Below are 8,332 nucleotides of genomic sequence, written 5' to 3' on the forward strand. Positions count from 1 at the left end.
AAATGGATCTAGCGTTCATTTGTGGGAAGATACACGCTCCGCTGTCGCATATGGACAAATATGTCCTTGGTTTCTACTCATAGTATTCATGGCGAGGTTGAATCTTCTTCGTTAAATTGTTATATGGTTGGAATTGGAAAATGATACATGTAGTAATTGCTAAAATGTCTTGGGTAATGTGATACTTGGCAATTGTTGTGCTCATGTTTAAGCTCTTGCATCATATGCTTTGCACCTATTAATGAAGAAATACATAGAGCATGCTAAAATTTGGTTTGCATATTTGGTCTCTCTAAAGTCTAGATAATTTCTAGTATTGAGTTTTGAACAACAAGGAAGACGGTGTAGAGTCTTATAATGTTTACAATATGTCTTTTATGTGAGTTTCTGCTGCACGGTTCATCCTTGTGTTTGTTTTTCAAATAAGCCTTGCTAGCCTAAACCTTGTATCGAGAGAATACTTCTCATGCAAGGGTTGGTGGAGTCCGTCCGGGACTCCTCCTTCCATAGTGATTTATTCCGGATGATTCTAGAAACTTCTACAACCTTCCATAAATTCACCGGACCATTCCCAAACTTGGAATGTGACTTCCTATATATGAATCTTATTCTCCGGACCATTCCAGAACTCCTCGTGATGTCCTGGATCCCATCTGAGACTCCGAACAACATTCGAACTCCATTCGATATTCCATATCTACTTAAAACGACATCAAACCTTAAGTGTGTCACCCTACGGTTCGTGAACTATGCAAACATGGTTGAGACTCCTCTCCGACTAATAACCAATAGCGGGATCTGGAGATCCATAATGGCTCCCACACATTTAATGATAACTTAGTGATCTATTGAACCATTTACATACGATACCGATTCCCTTTGTCACGCGATAGTTTACTTGTCCAAGGTTCGATCATCGGTATCTCCATACCTTGTTCAACCTCGTTACCGACAAGTACTCTTTACTCGTACTGTGGTATATTATCTCTTGTGACCTAGTCACATGCTTGCAAGCTAATCAGACGACATTCCACCGAGAGGGCCCAGAGTATATCTATCCATCATCGGGATGGACAAATCCCACTCTTGATCCATATGCCTCAACTCACACTTTCCGAATACTTAATCCCATCTTTATAACCACCCATTTACGCAGTGGCGTTTGATGTAATCAAAGTACCCTTCCGGTATAAGTGATTGATACGTCTCAAACGTATCTATAATTTCTTATGTTCCATGCTACTTTATTGATGATACTCACATGTTTTATACATACTTTATGTCATATTTATGCATTTTCCGGCACTAACCTATTAACAAGATGCCGAAGAGCCAGTTGTTGTTTTCTGCTGTTTTTGGTTTCAGAAATCCTAGCAAGGAAATATTCTCGGAATTGGACGAAATCAACGCCCAGGGGCTTATTTTTCCACTAAGCTTCCAGAACACCGAAAGGGAAACGAAGTGGGGCGACGAGGCGCCGCCACACTAGGGCGGCGCGGCCCAAGGGGGGCCCGCGCGACCCTAGCGTGTGGCCCCCTCATCAGCCCTCCGACTCCGCCCTTCCGCCTACTTTAAGTCTTCGTCGCGAATACCCCAGTACCGAGAGCCACGATACGGAAAACCTTCCAGAGATGCCGCCGCCGCCAATCCCATCTCAGGGGATTCAGGAGATCGCCTCCGGCACCCTGCCGGAGAGGGGAATCATCTCCCGGAGGACTCTTCACCGCCATGGTCGCCTCCGGAGTGATGAGTGAGTAGTTCACCCCTGGACTATGGGTCCATAGCAGTAGCTAGATGGTTGTGTTCTCCTCATTGTGCTATCATTGTTAGATCTTGTGAGCTGCCTAACATGATCAAGATCATCTATTTGTAATGCTACATGTTGCGTTTATTGGGATCCGATGAATAATGAATGCTATGTTATGTTGATTATCAATCTATCATCTATGTGTTGTTTATGATCTTGCATGCTCTCCGTTATTAGTAGAGGCTATGGCCAAGTCGTTACTTGTAACTCCAAGAGGGAGTATTTATGCTCGATAGTGGGTTCATGCCTCCATTAAATCTGGGACAGTGTCAGAAAGTTCTAAGGTTGTGGATGTATTGTTGCCACTAGGGATAAAACATCCATGCTATGTCTAAGGATGTATTTGTTGATTACATTACGCACCATATTTAATGCAATTGTCTGCTGTTTGCAACTTAATACTGGAAGGGGTTCGGATGATAACATGAAGGTGGACTTTTTAGGCATAGATGCATGCTGGATAGCGGTCTATGTACTTTGTCGTAATGCCCAATTGAATCTCACACTACTCATCATAACATATATGTGCATGATCATGCGATCTTTATTTGTCAATTGCCCAACTGTAATTTGTTCACCCAACATGCTATTTCTTATGGGAGAGACACCACTAGTGAACTGTGGACCCTGGTCCATTCTTTTACATCGAATACAATCTACTGCAATACTCGTTCTACTGTTCTCTGCAAACATCATCATCCACACTATAAATCTAATCCTTCATTACAGCAAGCCGGTGAGATTGACAACCTCACTGTTAAGTTGGGGCAAAGTATTTTGGTTGTGTTGTGCAGGTTCCACGTTGGCGCCGGAATCCCTGGTGTTGCGCCGCACTACACTCCGCCGCCATCAACCTTCAACGTGCTTCTTGGCTCCTACTGGTTCGATAACCTTGGTTTCTTACTGAGGAAAAAACTTGTCGCTGTACGCATCATACCTTCCTCTTGGGGTTCCCAACGGACGTGTGCTTTACCGTCACAAGCGGCAAAGCTTTTACGGCGCCGTTGTCGGGGAGATCAAGACACGCTGCAAGGGAGTCTCCACTTCCAATCTCTTTACTTTGTTTTTGTCTTGCTTTACTTTTATTTACTACTTTGTTTGCTGCACTAAAACAAAATACAAAAAAATTAGTTGCTAGCTTTACTTTATTTACTATCTTGTTTGCGTTTGCCATATTAAAAAACACAAAAAAATTAGTTACTTGCATTTACTTTATTTTATTTCATCATGTTTCCTCCTAAGTTTATTCTTAAAGATGTACCGGTAGGCCGAGGGTCTATCCTTGGGAAAGATAATATAGAATATTTCTTCAGTCATATTAGTACGGTTGAAGATTTTGAAGATAGACATTTGGTAGAACTTCCTCCTACTTATGAAATTGCTGTTGCTTCTTTAGTACACGCGTTAGAAGCTAGATTTGTTAATCTCAATCCTGTGATTCAAAATATGTTTCTCACACTCAGTGATATGGAAGAAGGAGAAAAGAAAGATTTTGTATTAGAAACCCTTCTTAAAGAATTTGGTGGAGTAGCAAGAGAAGCTAGAAAAGTCTTTGCTAAATATAATATGCTTGGCTCTTATACCAAATTTGCTAGTATCCTTGAAAAGATGGAAAAATATAGACAAAGGTACACTAATCAAGTTAATTATGAGGGGGATATTAAAACATCAATACCTTGCAAGCTCTTAGGAATGTGCGAGGCACTAGAAAATAATTATGGTTGGCTTGTCCCTGAAAATTTGTTTGATGAGAATAGCAAGCCTAAGACTAATGAAAAGGGAGCCTCTGAAACTTACATAGATAAGATACAATGCATAGTTGAGAAAACTCCAAACCCCGCTGTTGATGCATCATCTCTTGATAATACTTGATACACACTTTCTGCGCCTAGCTGATAGGCGTTAAAGAAAATCGCTTATGGGAGACAACCCATGATTTTACTTCTGCACTTTTGTTTTATATTTGAGTCTTGGAAGTTGTTACTACTGTAGCAACCTCTCCTTATCTTAATTTTGTTGCATTGTTGTGCCAAGTAAAGTCTTTGATAGTAAGGCACATACTAGATTTGGATTACTGCGCAGAAACAGATTTCTTGCTGTCACGAATTTGAGCATTAGTCTCTGTAGGTAACTCCGAAAAATCTGCCAATTTACGTGAGTAATCCTCAGATATGTACGCAACTTTCATTCAATTTGAGCATTTTCATTTGAGCAAGTCTGGTGCACCGTCTTTAAGGACTGTTCTGTTTTGACAGATTCTGCCTTTTATTTCGCATTGCCTGTTTTGCTATGTTTGATGGATTTCTTTATTCCATTAACTTTCAGTAGCTTTGTGCAATGTCCATAAGTGTTAAGAATGATTATTTCACCTCTGAACATGTGAATTTTGATTATGCACTAACCCTCTAATGAGTTGTTTGAGTTTGGTGTGGAGGAAGTTTTCAAGGATCAAGAGAGGAGGATGATACAATATGATCAAGGAGAGTGAAAGCTCTAAGCTTGGGGATGCCCCGGTGGTTCATACCTGCATATTTCAAGAAGACTCAAGCATCTAAGCTTGGGGATGCCCAAGGCATCCCCTTCTTCATCGACAACATTATCAGGTTCCTCTAGTGAAACTATATTTTTATTCCGTCACATCTTATGCGCTTTACTTGGAGCGTCTGTATGTTTTTGTTTTGTTTTGTTTGAATAAAATGGGATCCTAGCATTCATTGTGTGGGAGAGACACACGCTCCGCTGTTGCATATGGACAAATATGTCCTTACCTTTACTTATAATGTTCATGGCGAAGGTTGAATCTGCTTCGTTAATTGTTGTATGGTTGGAAACGGGAAATGTTGCATGTGGTAGTGTATAATAAAATACTTGTAGATCATTGAGCTTTGATGATTTGATTCCCTGCAAATGTTTTGACGTATTTATATGGTAAGGCTTGCTGGATAAATAAGTTAAAATTAGTAGTGGATTGTTGTCTTTAAACTTGTGCCGTACTACAAACTCTATTTAAATAGTTGAAGGTGTAGTTGGACTTGATAGCTTTCCATGTCTGAGAGTTCATCATAATAACTAAGTTGTGCTGAAGGTCGAGGGAGCTAGCGGGGTACTTGTGTGATACATCTCCGACGTATCGATAATTTCTCATGTTCCATGCCACATTATTGATGATATCTACATGTTTTATGCACACTTTATGTCATATTTATGCATTTTCCGGAACTAACCTATTGACGAGATGCCGAAGGGCCAATTGCTGTTTTCTGCTGTTTTTGGTTTCAGAAATCCTAGTAAGGAAATATTCTCGGAATCGGACGAAATCAACACCGAAGATCTTAAAATTCCCGGAAGCTTCCAGAGCACCGAAGAAGGGCCAGAATGGAGCCCGGGGGGGCCCCACCCCACAGGGCGGCGCGGCCAAGGGGGGGCGCGCCCCCTAGTGTGTGGGCCCCCTGTGGCCCCTCCGACTTTGCCTCTTCGCATATTTAGTCGTCCCTGACCTAAATCCTCGACCCCGTTCGACGAAACCAGAGAAAACCATCCAGAGCCGCCGCCATCGCGAAACTCCAATTCAGGGGACAGAAGTCTCTGTTCCGGCACGCCGCCGGGACGGGGAATTGCCCCCGGAGTCGTCTCCACCGCCGTCTCCACCGCCATCTTCACCGCCATCGCTGTCTCCATGATGAGGAGGGAGTAATTCACCCCGGGGCTGAGGGCTCCGCCGTAGCTATGTGGTTCATCTCTCTCTTTATGTGATCTAGTTGAATATCATCTATGTGCTACTCTAGTGATGTTATTAAAGTACTCTATTCCTCCTGCACGGTGTAATGGTGACAGTGTGTGCATCGTGTAGTACTGGCGTAGGTTATGATTGTAATCTCTTGTAGATTATGAAGTTAACTATAGCTATGATAGTATTGATGTGATCTATGCCTCCTTCATAGTGTGATGGTGACAGTGTGCATGCTATGTTAGTTCTCGGTGTAATTGTGTTGATCTATCTTGCACTCTAAGGTTATTTAAATATGAATATCGAATATTGTGGAGCTTGTTAACTCCGGCATTGAGGGTTCGTGTAATCCTACACAATTAGTGGTGTTCATCATCCAACAAGAGGGTGTAGAGTAGTCCTATTATGTGATCATTGTTGAGAGTGTCCACTAGTGAAAGCGGGATCCTAGGCCTTGCTTCCAAGCATCGAATCTCCGTTTGTTTACTGTTTTGTTGCATGTTTACTCGCTGCCATATTTTATTCAGATTGCTATTACCACTCATATATATCCATATTACTTGCATCTCACTATCTCTTCGCCAAACTAGTGCACCTATACATCTGACAAGTGTATTTGGTGTGTTGGGGACACAAGAGACTTCTTGTATCGTGATTGCAGGGTTGCTTGAGAGGGATATCTTTGACCTCTTTCTCCACCGAGTTCGATAAACCTTGGGTGATCCACTTAAGGGAAACTTGCTTGCTGTTCTACAAACCTCTGCTCTTGGAGGCCCAACACTGTCTACAAGAATAGAAGCACCCGTAGACATCAAGCACTTTTCTGGCGCCGTTGCCGGGGAGGAAAGGTAAAAGGTACTCACACTCCGGATCTCGGATACTAAGCTATTTTCCGGCGCCGTTGTAAGTACTCGAAGCTATTTCCTTTAGATCCTGCAATTGCATCTTTTTGTTTCTTGTTTTACACTAGTTAGGCATAATGGAAAACAACAAAAATATGAGAGATCTTTATGAACTTTATCTTGAATTAGGACATGATGTGTTTGAAGAGAGAATTAAAAAACCCATGGAACTTTATATGCATGCTAATGGGAATGTTATTAATATGAATGCTTTGAACACTATTGTTGCTAATGCTATGGAAAATTCTAAGCTTGGGGAGGTCGGTTTTGATGAAAATGATCTCTTTAGCCCTCCGGGTATTGATGAGAAAGTTTATGTTGATTATGATATGCCTCCTATTTATGATGATTATAATGATAGTAGCCTTTTGGTACCGCCTGTTATGGAGGATAAATTTGATTATGATTACAATATGCCTCCTATATTTGATGATAGCTACTTGGTTGAATTTGCTCCCACTATTACTAATAAAAATGATTATGCTTGTGTGGAGAGTAATGATACTTTTATGCATGTGAATAAGAATGCTTTATGTGATAGTTATATTGTTGAGTTTGCTCATGATGCTACTGGATATTATTATGAGAGAGGAAAATATGGTTGTAGAAATTTTCATGTTACTAAAACACCTCTCTTTTTGCTGAAAATCTTGAAGCTGCACTTGTTTTATCTTTCTATGCTTGTTGCATTATGCTTCTTGAATTTATTTATTTACAAGATTCCTTTTCATAGGAAGCATGTTAGACTTAAATGTGTTTTGAATTTGCCTCTTGATGCTCTCTTTTGCTTCAACTACTATTTCTTGCGAGTGCATCATTAAAACTGCTGAGCCCATCTTAATGGCTATAAAGAAAGAACTTCTTGGGAGATAACCCACGTGTTATTTTGCTATAGTACTTTTATTTTATATTTGAGTCTTGGAAGTTGTTACTACTGTAGCAACCTCTACTTATCTTAGTTTTGTTGCATTGTTGTGCCAAGTAAAGTCTTTGATAGTAAGGTTCATACTAGATTTGGATTACTGCGCAGAAACAGATTTCTTTGCTGTCACGAATCTGGGCAAAATTCTCTGTAGGTAACTCAGAAAATTCTGCCAATTTACGTGAGTGATCCTCAGATATGTACGCAACTTTCATTCAATTTGAGCATTTTCATTTGAGCAAGTCTGGTGCCTCTATAAAATTCGTCTTTACGGACTGTTCTGTTTTGACAGATTCTGCCTTTTATTTCGCATTGCCTCTTTTGCTGTGTTGGATGGATTTCTTTGTTCCATTGACTTCCAGTAGCTTTGTGCAATGTCCAGAAGTGTTAAGAATGATTGTGTCACCTATGAACATGTGAGTTTTTGATTATGCACTAACCCTCTAATGAGTTTGTTTCGAGTTTGGTGTGTGATACGTCTTCGACGTATCGATAATTTCTTATGTTCCATGCCACATTATTGATGATATCTACATATTTTATGCATACTTTATGACATATTTATGCGTTTTCCGGAACTAACCTATTGACGAGATGCCGAAGGGCCGGTTCTTGTTTTCGCTGTTTTTGGTTTCAGAAATCCTAGTAAGGAAATATTCTCGGAATCGGACGAAATCAACGCCCAGCATCTTAGAATCCCCGGAAGCATCCAGAACACCCGAGAGCCGCCAGAGAGGGGACACAGGCCCCCCAGGAGATAGGCCGGCGCGGCCCAGGGGTGGCCCGCACCCCCCTGTGGCAACGTCGCCTCGTTGATCCTCCGACGCCGCCTCTTCGCCTATTTAAACCCCCTCGACCTAAAACCTCGAGACGAAAAAGCCACGGTACGAGAAACCTTCCAGAGCCGCCGCCATCGCGAAGCCAAGATCTGGGGGACAGGAGTCTCTGTTCTGGCACGCTGCCGGGACGGGAAA

The sequence above is a fragment of the Lolium rigidum genome, chromosome 6 (assembly GCF_022539505.1).
Source record: "Lolium rigidum isolate FL_2022 chromosome 6, APGP_CSIRO_Lrig_0.1, whole genome shotgun sequence".
In the NCBI taxonomy this organism is placed as follows: Eukaryota; Viridiplantae; Streptophyta; class Magnoliopsida; order Poales; family Poaceae; genus Lolium; species Lolium rigidum.